The following is a 16,453-nucleotide window of genomic DNA, read 5'->3' on the forward strand; positions in this document are numbered from 1 at the left end:
TTTTTTACTAAAAGAATGCAGCAGGTGTGTCATATACTCCTTGTACACAGTAGGTTGCAGGGCTGCAACGAGCAGGTCAACCTTCTTTACCAGAGATGAACTGGCTACAGAGTCTCTCTCCCAAAAATATACAGCAGATGTGTTCACTATAAAATCATGTAATGCACTGCCAGGAGTGGCTGTTGTGAGCTTAAATATGGTATGTTACACACTGTGCCACCAAGTGGCTGATGGTATAATACAGTTTAAAGCTCCATTACAACCTGTTCCACTACTTGGACTTTTATGACCCAAAGGGGGAGTAGGAGGAGTGAGTTTGTATCATTCAAAGAAAAGGGGAAAACCCCTTAGTTCTGTATTGTATGCTGTCTGTACTGTGTGCTGTCTACCGAGTGTAACTCTACTGAAATCAGTGGAGTTACATCAGGGCTTAATTTGTCCCACTGTTAATAAATGGTGCCATCATAAAGAGGCAGCATGATCTAGTGGATTAGGCTCTGTACTTGGAGTCAGAAGACCTAGCTCTGCCACTGACCTGCCAGGTGACCTTGGGCAAGTCATTGTCACTCTGTGCCTCTGTTTCCCTTCCCAGCCTTTGTCTTGTATATTTACAGTACACACTCTTGGGAGCAGGGACTCTTTTTTTTCTATATTCAGGTGCAGCTTGGAGAAAAAGGGGCCATTGATTTCATTTGGGGGCTTTAAGCACTACCATACAACAAATAACCAATAATAATAATTCTCTTCAGCTGTAACGTATTCAAAGCTGTTGCCATTCAAAGCATGTTTTGGAGACACTCCAGGTCTTTCTATGCATTGCAGATGAAGCTTCTAGACCTAGTTACCTGAGCAGAGATGGTAACATTTGAAACACTGATTTAAACAAATACATGTGTAAGCCCCAGTGAGGGGAGATTTGGAGAGCTAGAACTCTGTGCTCCCTATATGAAAGGAGGGGAAAATTCAGCTATGGACAGGTTCATTAACATAGATTATAATGTTGCTTACCTACAATTCTACCTACTGAGTGTTGTTGCTTTGGCTGGAATTTGTTTTGAATGTGTATATATATTATATGATATTAGATTATCATCATCACTGTACTCATGAAAAGGGATTAGAAGGCTGCAGGTTGTGCCCTTCAGTGCATAGGTCACTCTGAATTTAGGGTTAATGAACTTTGGCTTGGAAACAAAATCCAAATTTAACAGGATGAGGAAGAAAGAGCTTTGTCTTAGTAATATGAGGAACTTTGTTTTCACCTAGTGAATTCTGTGAGACTTGACAAGTTGTGGCAACATTGCAGAGCTGACGTTGCAGTGAGGCCCGATCAGAACAGCAGCAAAGCAGAGCTGGCTTCACACTCTACATGTACCCTACACATTGCCACTAATGTAGAGAAGGCCTAAGAATTCTAGGTTCAGCTGTCATTTGTCACATGGAGTAGTATCTCATTCTATAAGCAATACTATTTATTCAAATGGTACCTCCTGGGAAGGTTGAGGTTCACCTCAACCTGAGTAAGGTGGCAGAATCTGGTCCCTACAGAGCACCACAAATATAAGACACATGGATAAAGCCTATCTCTGTGCTAACAAAGTGCTGGACTGTGGAGTCTTTCTTCACTCTGGGGAGCATTTATTTATGCTATAGATTTTACCATTGAAGTCAACAGGACTACCTGTGTGAGACACTGCTCTCCAATGGGAGCAAAGGGTTCACACTATGATTCTAAATATAGGGATAAAATCAATCTGGGCTTCTGTACATATGCATGTAAGGCAAGCTCTTTAGAGATCGCATGAGGCTGTTCATTTTTGTCTTGTAGAACACACCACCCTTCCTCTCCCCTTCCTCCCTCTCCCCCGTTAAGGAGTCAGAATGCTTATGCACTCAGACCTATAGAACGAAATAACATTAGAGCAACTGTGTGACCATGGTTCCACAACTGGGTCAGTGTCTAATGAGGGAAAGGTGGGTTGATGGTCTATACTATTGCTATCGCTTTCTGCTTAGTATATTTTCTCAGACTTCAAACAACTATTTCAAATAAAGAAACAGTTACATACTGACAGGTTTCAGAGTAGCAGCCGTGTTAGTCTGTATCCGCAAAAAGAAAAGGAGTACTTGTGGCACCTTAGAGACTAACACATTTATTTGAGCATAAGCTTTCGTGAGCTACAGCTCACTTCATCGTACTGTAACTGTGGTTCTTCGAGATGTGATGCAGATATATTTCAAGTAGGTGTGCATCCTGGATTGGGAAACTTTTGCCCAACAGTACCTGTAGAGGGGCAGCGCTCATGCCTCGTGCCTGTAGCCCCTCCCTAGCTGCCCTGACACCCCACCTCCCTCAGTTCCTTTGCACTGAATGTCAAGAGGAAGACTCCAGTGCAAGGGGGATGGAGGGTGAGTCATAGAATACATGTCTGCATCACATCTCGAAGAACCACAGTTACCATACATGACCATTTCTTCTTCAGGTAGATGCAGATATGTATTCCAAGTAGGTGACTAGCAAGCGGTATCTCCATCCAGAGGTGGGTAGATGCAGATATGTATTCCAAGTAGGTGACTAGCAAGCGGTATCTCCATCCAGAGGTGGGACTTGGAGTTTACCTGAGTAAGGATTGCAAGACTGCTCTTCTGCCATTAGCATCCACTCTGGAAGAAGCAGTGATCATGTAATGGTCCGTAAATATATGCAAGGATGAGCATGTGGCTGCCCTACAACAGTCCAATATGGAAGTGTCATTGAGGAACAGCATCAGTTTGGCTGTGCACTCATTGAATGTGCTCATATCTGCTGAACAGGCATAGCCAACACTATCTTTTATGCAGTCTTGATACATGACGTTATCCGTCTAGAGATGGTTTGCGTAGAGACTGCTTGTCCCTTCATGCAGTCCACATATGATATGAACAGGCGAGGTAAAGCACAAAACTCTTCAGTCCTGTTCAGATAAAAGTCTAGACGACATCTTATGTCTAAAGGCATTCTTCCTCCAGGGAGAAATGTATCTTAGGAAAAAAATACATGCAAATACTCCACCTGGTTCAAGTGAAACTGAAAGACTACCTTGGATACAAATTGTGTGTGTGACCAGACCATAACCTTGTCCTTGGAGAACTGTGCATAAGGAAGCCCAGCCATCAGGGCCTGCAACTCTCACACCCTCTTGACAGAGGTAATGGCTATCAAGAATACAGTTTTCTGAGACTGGAGGGACAGCTGATAGGAAGCAAGGGGCTTGAATAGAAGACTATTCTGTCTTCAGGTCCCACTTGGGGTTCTTGGACTTGAGGATGAAGGTGGAGAAGTCCTTCCAGAAATCTCATCAGCATGGAGAAAACCAATTTCCCTTGTATAGGTGGATGAAATGCCAATATTGCTGCCAAGTGCACTCTCAGAAAACTGGTGCTAAACCCAATTCCTGAAAGTGTAGCAGCTACTCCAAAATTTCCTGGACGGAAATCTCTACTGGATGGGTCCCAAAGGCCAAGGACCACACAGAAAACCTCCTCTCCTTTGCCAAATAGGCTGTTCTACTGTTAAGTAGGACCCATCGGACAGCCTCTGAGCAACACTCTTCCTCCTCATTCAGCCATGAAGCAGCCATGCCATAAGGTGCAGAGAGCAGATCGCTGAACGTAGGGTGTGGTGCAGCTGTGGGCCAGTGTGAGGAGGTCAGGAAGGAGATGAAGTGGCATGGCAATCTGGACTGAGAGCAAGATGGTTCAAGAATCAGCATTGCCTTGGCCACGCTGAGGAGAGAATGCAGGAAAGCACCAGAGAAGGAGCCTAGGCTGAGCTCCTTCAGAAAGCAGAATAGGCAACACTTCCTGTTTTCCCTCATCACAAAAAGATTGATTGCGCAGATACCCCAATTGTGAAAACCATCCGAAGAGACCATTTTTTGTTCGGGGAGAAAAACCTGCTAAAATGATTTTTGTGGCAGTTCTAGACCCCCTGGTAGGTAGACACCTAACAGAGTGATGTCCTCTATAATGCTGAACTGCCATGGGTTGATCACCTACAGGCACAAATGCCTTATCCCACAATCAATTAGATTTTGTCACTGCTGCTTCCATTTGCTGAACTCCTGCTTTATTTATTGTAGGTAATTCATGAGGTCTGTGAGGTGTTGGGCACAGATGCCTGGGGACCAGAGTATGGATAAGAGATTATTGGAATGAAAAAAGCCATCAGTGCTCTGGTATTATCTCCCCAATTAAAGTAAGTGTTTTCAATATTTCATGCTAATTGTGTTAAGTTCTGAGTGATGCAAATATGTTATTGTGCATGATTTATCTGTATTTATTATGTTTGCATGGTCAACTGTTACCTGGAGTACTCACAAAAATATATTGTGCATTAAATCAAATTATATTGGTGAATGAATGTTCATGCCAACTAATGAATTGACTGGAAAAAACAAGATTATGGAGCCTGTTCTCCACTGCCTTGCATCTTGTCTAGTTAATTGCACCCGTGTAAAGTGAGTTCAAAATAGTTGTAAGGTCTTTCTGCCAGTGAGTAGAAAAATTCTGATTTGGTAGCATTTCACACTCACTTTGCACAGGTGCAATTAATTAGACAAGGTGCAAGGTAGTGGGGAACCAGGCCACAGGATCTTCCTAAAATTTGATTTGTTGAGCCTGATTCTGCTTTAAGTTATAATGATTTCATATTGGCTTGAATGAAGTAACTCATAATTCAGTCTGATGTGAAGGCAGAAACAGAAGGCAGTCTGATGTGAAGGACCAGCGTATTTTTTTTAAATGGTAAATTAAACAAAAAAAGTTTTGTTGTTTTTGAAAGTCAGGATGAGCAAACTGAAAAAAAAAAACCAAGCTAAATGTTACAGAGAATATTAAAAATCATATGAATTGTGAATGTGTGCAAAGCAAATATGAAAACCTTTAGACCAGCTGTTAGTTAACATTTGAAAACCAAATGAAGTGAGTTTGGAAAATAATGCACCAGATGGAGGGAATATATACACCCAGGGAATAACAGTGTTTCTTTATCTGTCATTCTAACTTAGTTTTGGACATGTGCTTATCAACATATAAATGCAAGTCTGAAGAAAACTGTTTCATAGAGATGCAACACCTTTCAGCGAAGTACTACTGTTCATTTCCTAGCCATTTTTCTCTCCTATTGTAGGAAATAAAATAAATGAATAGAAGAACAGTATGAACATCTTTATGTCAGTCCTGAAGTGTCTGCTTTTGATTGTCTATTGTAAGCTGGAGTGCTAATAAATGCAAGTAGAAGCTAAAATACATGTATAGTGGTGCTGTTTAAACTAATCATTTCTTGTGTGGGGGATGTCTTGGATGAGCAGACCTAACTATGAACTAAGTAGAAATTGATTTAGTTGGCAAGTATTTTGGCTTTCAGGAAGCTTTGGTGGCACACTGAGATACAAAATGCATATGCTGAAAATGATGCTGTCAAACAGCATATTCAACTGAACAGGAGTATAACAGTTGTGCCAGTATGAAAGTTGTTACTACCAACTGATTGGAAAATTATAGGTAATATTTCAAAATTGTTATTTTTCATCTTAATTTTCCCCCAATACTATGCAATGCCCAAAGCACTGAAAGAGATGCTACTCGATACACAGAGAAAGAAAATGTATGAAAATTAAGGGCACCCACAATCATCATTTTCTGTAAATCAGCCTCTCTCTTATGGCGTCACTGGAACTATGCCCTTTGACAGCAGCTGAGAATCTTGGCCCACCTATTTTTATGTCACACTGCTTTCAGGGCCAGATTTTCTGACGCAAAGATTTGTGTGCACCTAACAAATGCCAAATGTGTATACTCAGATAAGGTATTGTCAGATGCACAAATACCAGATTTGCACATACACATCTTGACATTGTGTACATTAGGTAGGTGCACACAAACATATGACACTTATCCTTGACTAGGTTGCCTGTGGTGCTGTTAATGTGCTCTCAGAGCCATTTGAGTGTGCTAAAAACGGAGGAAGACTACAGTGCATCTATATTACACAAACGACAAATAGTAAGAAAGTTACATACTGTATTTTTTCCTCTTTTGCTATTTGTTAAATTAAGAATATGTGCCTTTGTTTTTGGCATAGATTTTAATGTTACAGGGAAATGAAACGAGCACCCAATGTATAGAGATAAAGTAGTATGATGTTTTCCCTTGTTTGTATTAGGACTCTAATGATTTTGTGTAATCACTGCAGCAAGTGCTGAAAGAGGCAGGAAATGAATAAAATCTGCCAAGTGCACAGTGAGAATAAAGTCATTGCTGTGAATGTGAGTGTGCTGCACTGTGCTATTTAAGGCATGCTACGCACACAATGTTCAGTTCAGATAAAGCCACGGGGGGCGGGGGCGCGGGGGAGCGGGGGAGGGAGGCCTACCAACTCCAGATGTCTTATTAAGAAAGAAAGAAAGAAAGAAAGAAAGAAAGAAAGAAAGAAAGAAAGAAACTGACATTTTTAAAATGTTAGTATTTTATTTTTAAATTTTTTCATTTATTTTTTTTTCCCCTGCAGGCACCATTTCCTCTCTCCCCTCTTCATTCAAACAACCAGATGGCTGGAGCCTTGTGGACGTAGAGTTACTTCCACTTTTAATCTCTTGCTCTCGCAGTTTGAACCAGATTTGGTAGAAAACTTTACATTTCCACTTTTAAAAATATCAATTGCTCATGTGTAATAAAAATGATGATGTTACTAAAACAAAAGGGAGTTGGGAGACAACCTAAAGTTAATACATTTACCTCATCCCTGAAAGGCTGAATCCAAGTCCTGGATTAAAGTGAATTTGCTGGCCTCAGGTCACTATGTGTCAATTTCAGAGGTACCATGGGGATTGACACGATGCAGCACTGTAAGAATTGGCAAAAACAATGAGGAATCCTTGTGGCACCTTAGAGACTAACAAATTTATTTGGTCATAAGCTTTCATGGGCTAGAACCCACTTCATTTTGAGACTGAGTCTTATCCTATCCAAACTAGGGTAAAATCAAATCAGCTCAAGTCAATGGCACTACAATGGTATAAGATTGGTGTAAAGAGAGATCAGAATCTGGCCTTCTGTGCAACAAAGTACAAAAGACTTGTCACCTGGTGGCAGTTGAATCCTGACCCTATCAAATAGAGCTGACTGTAGTTTGTAACCAAGTGACTTTCTCAGGCCTTACGCTCGGTAGGAAAAAAAAGGTGTGTTCTTAACTCATGTAAGCTGAAGTATAGTAACTAATATGAGATAAAATCCTCGTGAAGACAAAGCAGTTGTAGTTTTCACGTGAGTCAGCAGGTAGAGGTAAACACTATGGCGGAGCCAAGAGTTTACTTTGACCTGTAACTCATGTGAAAACTACAAATTATTTTGTCTTCATTAGGATTTTACCAGGCTAGTTACTACGGGCAGCTCTACACTTAAAAAGCTGTGCCACTGTAGTGCTTTAGTGAAGACCTATGCTGACATGAGAGCTTCTGCTGTCAGCAGAGTTAATCCACCACCACGAGAGGTGGTAGCTATGTTGATGGGAGAAGAACTATAAAATTCAATCCACCCTGGATTCTCTTTTTCTGAAGGCCCAATATCTAAAAGCTTCTTTTATGACTTTTTCTGGTCAAAGAGTGGAACTTTTGGAAATCCGTTCCCAATGCAAGACAAAACTAACTTCATGGGCATTCATGGGCTTCATTCCCAGATAACTCACATTGAGGAGAGTTAACAAAAAGGGTTGCTCTAGGATAACTGTGACTGTGTCAACCAAAGAACACCATTCCTCAGGGAAAGATGCACTCAAAGAGGAACAATATATTAGCATCCACAAATACGTATCTCTGTTGAAACCCCTCAATCCTCCTTCTACAGCAGACAACTTATGTCACACTCAGTCTGTTTCTCCAATTGTTATCTTAAGAACTATAGGAATAACATCAACACTTGAAAATGCTTTTGGATTTTCTCTTGACTTTCTGAGGAGCTAAATAAGCCTCCGGGAGCCATCAGTGCTTTAAGGATATTTATGGAAGTGAAGGAAAATGAAATACTCCCCAGTATTTTCTTTTCTTTTGTCAGAACAGAATTAACCTGTCTGTGCACAGCTAGCTGGTGCATTTAGTATGCACAATAATCATGGGTAACAAAGCAATCAATGATTCAGGTAGAAATGCTGAACATAACCAGTCTTATGTTCTTGGTTTGATTTCTTTTAAAAATATGGTTGGTTAAAAACATAGAAAAAATAAAGAAAGACAGCACTGAATTATAATCAATTATTAAATAATGATACTTTGCATTTACATAGTGTCTTTATTCTGAAATTCTCATAGTGCTTTAAAAAATCTCTGATTCAGTTTGTACACACAGGAAATCGGAGATACAGGGCAAGTTAAGTGACTTAACCAAGCTCACAGAGCAAGTCAAAGGCACTGGGAATAGGAATCTGGTTTCCAGACTCAATCCCTAGCTCTAACCACTGTTTTATTGATTTATATGGCCCTCATTAGCATAGCCTTGGAGCACCTTAGGAACATTAATTTGCCCACTGTTACTTTGTGAGGCATTGAACCATTATCTTCTTTACAGATGGACAACTGAGGCAGAGAGCGATCAGGTGACTTGCCCAATCTCACACAGGAAGTCTGTGGCAGAACTGACAACTGAACCTAGACTCCTCAGTCCTAGTCCAATCATATCACCATATTTTCTCTCTAGACCACACTGTCTCTCATGCTGCCTGCTCTGCTTAGGATAAACTAGAGGGTCCCTTATGGAGAATGCTTTACTGGCAACTCTCTCTTTTATATTGAGGGACTCTGGTTCAAGGACTTCTGCTGATCCCAGATGCAGGAATGGCACCTGGGAGGGGTGTCAGTTAAATAGATTACAAGCCTCTTAAAGCTTTATAGATAAAAAAGGTTCCATGTTATTTAAACTTCTTTTGGAAACCTATACATTATCAGGAGGGCACGGGATCTGAAGAGGCTGCCTGAATTACTAAAGCTGCTCCTAAGAAAAGGTGTTCTAAGATTACCAGAAGTATCCCAAGCAGATAGATATTGAACTGTACTGCTCCAGAGAATCTGAGGGATGTTTCAGGGGCTGGGTACAGGCTGCCTATTGTAAATCCTAAAAACACCCATGTAATTCCAAAGCCTAAACCAAGGCCTCCTATTGTGCACAAACTGCACTGATAAATCAATCCCTGATGATTTGCAAATAGATTGGGAACTCCCATAGATGTAAGCCTCCCCCTCACGATCCCTTCCCCACCAATAATTCTTGTATTAAAACCCATAAGCTTACTGAAGACCTTAGAATGTCAGGAAAAAAATACAAACTTTCAAATAAAATCTGGTATCTTGTAATTAAAAATAAATAAATCTATAAATGCAATCCCTTTGACAAGCAATGAAATAGCACTTTTCAGTTTTACCTTCCCAGGATTACAGTCCATGATTCCTCCCCCCCGCCCCGAAATGCCAGCAACATATACATTAAGGAAAGTTTCCCAACTCTCTAACATTTACAGTACATTTGTCATTTTACTTTAAGCAACAGATGTTTGAGGAATCACCTAATGATCTCGCCACATGTATTTAACAATTCACACTGTTAACACAGCATCATAGCCTTGATAATTCAAACAAACTGGCCTAGTAATGATCATTTCAGTAAATTTGTTGAAGACTAGCTAAATGACATATGAAATAGACAATGAACTATTTGACACTATTATCTAGAGTAATTTTTCATAGCTTTTCATGATTAAAGATTACATTGCCACCACTGCCAAAAATATTTAAGATATTCTTATGCTAGATCCTAAACCTGAGACTAATTTTAATACAAAAATTTACCTTCAAAATTCTCCGTCTCAAGCAAGACAATTTAGAGAGACATGCATTATACAAATCAGCAGAACCTTGCCTTTCAAGAATTCATAAGTTAGTTTCTCTACTACAACCCTTAATGAACACTGATTTATAATCACATTTAGTTACACAATCTAGTTATGAAGCTGACTCTTGGTCTTCAGCACAGCTTTTCCAGCCTCCTCTGCTCATTTTCAATACTAATGACAAGCAATTAACATGTGGTGCCCACTGGCAAGAGGCTCAAAAAGCCTAAACAGGACAATTATGACTGCATAAGAGTAATCATACACTGATGGGAACAAGACATTCTTTTAGCAATTGTTCTATTCCCTTGTAATAAGCAATTGTTTTAACACAATCAAATTGGTTTGATAGTCTCTTGCACTAGTAACGGGTAAATTAGCACATGCGTGAGGTGGGCTGAACATGTGATGAGAATGGGAGAAGAACAACTAACAAAGAAAGCATGGGAGGAAGAGGACAGCAAGAAAGATGTGAAAGACTGAGGATACGATGTAAAGAATGCGAAGAGAAGTTCGAAGACAAAGGGACTGGAACTCCAAGACCTAAGAACCTGTGCCATGGACTGGAAGGAACAGCAAAGAATCATGGGCACCTCTGACCCTGTCCAAATGGGAAAAGAAGTCAACAGGTGAAGTGGAGTCTGCAGTCCAAGTTAAAAAACTTAACACCTTCTGTTGTGATAAACGTTATAACTCTCAAAATCAAAATCTGCCAATCACGCCTTTGAATTTAATCACAATGACTTCAAAAGGACCATAATGAAAACAAGAAAAATAAGCAGTAATTAAGTTAGCAAGGTGAAATTTCCTACCGGGACAAATTCAAAATTGAATAATGTGGTGCAAATTAGACACCCCCCCTCTCTTCCTTGCACTCTGTTGTTATTATTCTGACTGCTCCTAAAGGTACCAACCAAGACTGGTGCTCCATTGTACTAAGCATCAACACCCACAGAACAGAAGACTGACCTTACCCAGAAGGCTCCCTTAGAAGTTTTGATTTCAACCCTGCTGTTGTATAAAATAATTTAAGGGCTAGATCCTGTAAGTCGCTCTGCCCATGTGATGCTCCCTGCTGAAATCTCTGGCTCTGTATGGGTGCAGAGGTTCATTATGGTAGATCCATTTGCATTAGCTAGTCATAGGCTTATGTAATGTATGCACCAAGGAGCTGTGCAGCAGAACGTTCCTTTAACATGTTTTGTGGCAACAACCTTGCCTGTGATCAGCAGTGTTTTTAAATGGAAAGTTAGGTGAGAGGTACCCTTCCACTAAAGTTACTTTAGCAATGAACTTGAGTTAAAAACTTATTGTAGAAGCCCAATAGGAAGAAATCTTAGCTTAAATTAATTTAACCTGAAAGCTAAGCAGAGCGACATACTCAGGCCCACAGCCAGACAAGGTAAGTCAGGGAGGCTTTTGGGCAGTGTAGGATGTAAAATTAATTAAATCAGAAAGACGAGCTCCAGAGATCCACTACCCTGAAAAACTGAAATGCCAGATACTAGTGGAAGAACAGACACAAAATGTAACATATTATATTGACTAGCTTTTAGCTATGAAAATGTCATAGGTGTTGGGATTGTGACAAATACGATTCCTATTCTTTTCTTCCTTTTTAACCCCTTTTGCTCCCTGTCATCTGTCCTTTTTCCTTTTCTCTTTTCCTTGTTCCTTTCCTATCCTCCTCTTTGCCTCCCTCCATCCTACCACTTCTATCCCCTTTTCCTCTTCTTCCTTCTCCTCTATTATATTTTCCTCTTTCTGCTGTTTCACTAACTTTTTTCACTAGTTGCCTTCTCCTGGTTCTCCTCACCTCTCTTGTACTAGGATTTATGTCTGCATGGCTTAAGCATACATTATCCATTAGAGTGCTGTGGTACATACAAACATTGTGGGATAGAAAACACACCTGCAAACCTAACCTAGATTTGTACAGATTAATTACTTCTAGTATCTAGATTTCTACCCTTTGCAACGTGGTATGCCCCATATAACTACCACACTGAAACGCGTAACAGGTTTGGCAATTGAAAAGAACACTTTAGTTCACACCACAGGAAGATCTAATTGTAAGCCTCCTTGGGGCATGGACTATCTGTTTTGTGTTTGTACAGCTCCACAACTGTGGCTCCAAGATGCTACCGTAAAACAAATGAACAAAACAACAATTTTTAATTTAACTCTTTCGTGGTTTGAAACCAGGCTGCTTTAGAAGCTACCATCCCACCAGTTGAAACCATTAGTATTAATTATTTATTAATTATTATTTCTATTATCAGTGTGCCTAGCAGCTCTAGTCATGGGGAAGGACCCCATTGTGTTAGGGGCTGTACAAAAGGACGATCCCTGACCAAAAGACCTCTGGAAGACTCCTAGTACCAGTCCTAAATCTGAACTTGTGTAGGAAGCTGACAGCAGAATGTTTTCAATGATGGCGTCTCAACACAGAGATGTTTCCATCTTTGTTTTGGCAAAGATTACATTTCTTGATCTTCAAGACATGCTGCAAAGTTGGCTTATTTACTCAAACTTTCTCCGAGTTTGTCTTCAACCCATTCATAGCACTTTTTGGAGGTTGAAGACTTGTTTTTAAGTTAATTTATTTCAGTCATTTGTATTATGATTTCAGTGTAGTAGGTGTGATTATTATTTTACAAATAATCAATAACTGTCAACAATGAGAAGAATCTTTATTATATGCTGCAGACCAAAAGTCTCTCCCCACTTTATAGATGGGTAAAATATATACCACCATTTTGGTGCTGTTCTTATGAGCTTACAACTTGGAGAAATATTTTGGACATGTACTTTATTTTTTAGATGGGACAGTTACTTAATACTGTACCGTGTAGCAGGAAAGGTTCATAAAAAGCAGAATAAGGAACCTGCTGTCTAAAACCTGACTGCTTTTACCAAGTATGGCTCCACACTTTGAGACCATAAAATAGAGAACATGTAGTTCAAAAAACTACAAATCATTTATCAAGGATATGATGCATAAAGGGTATAGCTTGTAGTGTAATAAAAATTGAGCATTGGAAAGGCACAAGATAAGTCAATGTGATTAAGCCAAGACGTAAAGAGCATGAGAATGAACAAGATCATTAGCGACATAAAGAATTTAGTAAATAGGATGATTGGACAGATTTTCTGAAGAAGCTGAAGCCAGCAAAATCGAATAATTAGATATTATTATTACAAATGAGTGTTAAAACAGTAAGAATCTTAACTAACAATAATTACTTCAAGTATACATTGAATATAGATTGTGAAACAAAAGATTGCTTCTCTTTTGAAATTGAAGAACTCTTGAAGTACATTTCTTATACTCAGATCATTTGGAGTGCATGTCTAACTCAAATATTTATGGATTTATAATTTAGGCAAAGACTGACTTTTCTATAAGATGATCTTCCAACAGTACAAGTTGTTTAATTTTCAGAGGCTATGGTACTCCAAGGTGATGCAGCTAAACCACTGTAGCAAAGCCAAAGTTCAGCATGCTATGTGCGCCAGCTGGTATCCAGAAACATAAGACACAGGGATTTCAATGTTAGCATAAATCGGAGAACCATGTTATCAGCAGAATGGTCAGAATCTGGACTCAATTTGCAAGGTGCTCAGAAGCTCAGCTAAACCCTATTGTACACTTTTCAGGTGTTAACAGTGATACAAAGCATTACAGGTACCTGGAGTGGCAAATGGTGTGGCAGAGTTCCCACTCTCCTTCAATAAGAACACTGCTATACCAACAGTCATTTCCTCTGTACCATCCAAGGGGTTTCCTAGCTCTGGGTATTACCAGTAATCTTTGCCAACAAGGTCTTCAGTGAAATATGAACAGTCAACATGTTTCCATGCTCCTGCTGCCCTATTGAAGATGAGTACATCCTCTGCACAGCTCATTCATGATTTGGGTGAAAGGGTTCAAGCTGAAGAGTTTGCTGCAAGGGAATCTTCTACCCAGTGTGCCTTAAAGGCCAGGCATGGGGGAAGGTCAGTGCAATCACAAGGACATATAAAAAGGAGGGAGTCTTAGGGCTTGTAGGAGGAGGAGTGTAACTGTTGATGGCAGGAGGTCTGCAAATAGGTTCTGGAACCTCAACACAACACAAGCTCTAACCCAGGCTAAATTTGAGTGAGTGCAGTTCAATGCAAAATGTCTCACTCAACTCTGCTGTAGTAATATTGGCGAATGACCTGTGCTTGGAATGACCATTTACACATCTGCCAGGGGGCTACCTTATACTTTCTGCTTTACATCTTTATCGTATCCCAGCAGCAAATAGCTTCACACTGAGGCCATTATGTGACACACCTTTGGCTCTTCTGTGTGTAAGAACCTCCAGCAATCTGGCTTATTGCTGAAGAGGTATTAGGCCTATTACCCAGTGAGAACTGAATGCTCCTTATATAAAATGAGCAGGAAGTTCAAGGTTCTTGTAATCCAGCACCAGTATTAGCCAAGACTCTGCCAACAAATATTTAAACATCACCCTCAGCTTTTCTTTTTTAGCCTCCTTCCTGATAAGAATGAAGAAGGGTCATTTCCTTTCTTATTTAGAAGTTAATCATTTATCCATGATAAAAGATTCCCCAGGAGCAAACACATACTACTAACCTGGTGATAAAGGGCTCATGCTACATCCAATTCCTGATAGGCCTGGTGCCCTGATTGTGGCCTCTGTAGTTTATGTTATTTTTCCCTTATCTTTTGAATGGGACAAACTGTGCAAATAAGACTTCTAGGAGCAAAGGTTGCAGAATCAATCCTAAAGGGAATTTTAATTGCATGAATACCCACAATAAATTAGTAAGAGAAAGGCATAGTCTCCCCTTCTGCTTCTCTTTCAAGTTTCAGAGGGTTATCCAAGTCAGTCTCTGAGATCATTCTTCAATAGATAACTTTAAAGTGGAGATGTAACAAAATCTTAGGCAGCCTGGGGATGTCCATCTCAAACTGGAACTTGGATATGAGAAAAATATTTGCTTCCTTCTATTAGCAGCATAATTTCCCCCTCTCTCTTTAATACTATAATGGTATCAATATCCACAAAGATATAATGACAGGTAAAGAGTTGTCACTTTGGATGGGCTAGCACCAGCAGGAGAGTGAATTTGTGTGGGGGGGTGGAGGGTGAGAAAACCTGGATTTGTGCTGGAAATGGCCCACCTGCTGATCACTTTAGATAAGCTATTACCAGCAGGACAGTGGGGTGGGAGGAGGTATTGTTTCATATTCTCTGTGTGTATATAAAGTCTGCTGTAGTTTCCACGGTACACATCTGATGAAGTGAGCTGTGGCTCACGAAAGCTCATGCTCAAATAAATTGGTTAGTCTCTAAGGTGCCACAAGTACTCCTTTTCTTTTCACAAAGATATAGTTAGTGATGTCCTAGTCCAGTTATAAAGAAGAATAATGGGAAAACTAACAGAGTGTTATGCCTCTTCATGTGATGTAAACTGACACAAAGCATGTGAGAAATAGTGTAGGGTTGAAGATAAAGAGCATGAGGGTAGGGGGAAGAGAGAGATCATGGCCCAGATTCACCCCTGCATACAGATCTACAGGCTGCTCTGATGTCACTAGGGGATTAGCCGGGCATGCAGTCAGCCTATGACTGGAGGAGCACAAAGGGTCTTTAAAGCAATCCACGCACCATTCACTCCTATGTGTGCTTTGGCTTCACTTCAAGATCCAAGCTCATCTCTCTCCTAGCCACAGTCATTCATATTCTAGGCAGAAATAAATCAAAACAGTAGTTTATTATACTAATTATTAAAAGGTGGAAAGTCATGCTACAGGCAGGGATAAAAAATAGAATGCAGGAGTGTTTCCATTAAAGGTGATTTGGTTTGGGGGCTATTGCTATTCTGGCTCTGAGTGTCTTCTCACATGTGTGGCTGTCACTATTCTGAGTATGATCATTTGAAATATATTGATAGACAAATTGAGCCTGATTTGTATTTATGCGAAGACCCTTTTACTCTACAGAGCAATGTAAAGTGGGTGTAAATATAACTTACTCTGACTTTAAGGTCCTTTATATTGCCAAAGTGGTGTAAAGCGACTTTATTGTAGGTGATATCATGCCCATTGCACCTCTTGATTCATATTAGTAACAAAGTTACACATTTCAGCTTTGTGGCAATACTGTAGTTGGAACATATGACTCCTAAAGCAAAAGTAAAGGAGGGCCAGAAAAATCCTTTGAGGAGAAAATAGTCTGAGGGAGCTAAAAATATTTTGTAAGTGAAAGCAGGATGGAACTAAAAAGAAGAGACAGAAACATCCCTAGGGACCAAGGGCTTGTAAAGACCTATGGTATCTCAGCATGACCTATGGTTCATATTATAAATGTGGGATCTATTGATTCTGAGTGTAAATATCCATTCATACATGGGTAGATTGCCTTCAACGGATGCAGACAAGGTCATCATATGTATTATGTGGAATATGCTGTTTATATTTATATGGACTTTAAGTTTGGGCTGCAGTCCAGCAACCCCAGATTGTGGCATAGCCATATAGCT

At 40.0% G+C, this 16,453-nt stretch overlaps 1 protein-coding gene across 2 annotated transcripts in view; it reads right to left on the reverse strand.

The window, feature by feature from the left end:
* The window catches only part of LOC125630954 (uncharacterized), a 79,295-nt gene that overhangs the window by 16,484 nt on the left and 46,358 nt on the right, over positions 1–16,453 (reverse strand). Inside the window, exon 2 of one of the 2 annotated variants that reach the window (XM_048837162.2) lies at positions 6,778–6,885. The exons of the other annotated variant lie outside the window; for it this stretch is intronic. The gene's annotated coding sequence lies outside the window, so the exon portion shown is untranslated. The remainder of the gene's footprint in view (positions 1–6,777; positions 6,886–16,453) is intronic. 2 annotated transcript variants of the gene reach the window in all.

This window comes from Caretta caretta, chromosome 2 (genome assembly GCF_965140235.1).
Source record: "Caretta caretta isolate rCarCar2 chromosome 2, rCarCar1.hap1, whole genome shotgun sequence".
NCBI lineage: Eukaryota > Metazoa > Chordata > Testudines > Cheloniidae > Caretta > Caretta caretta.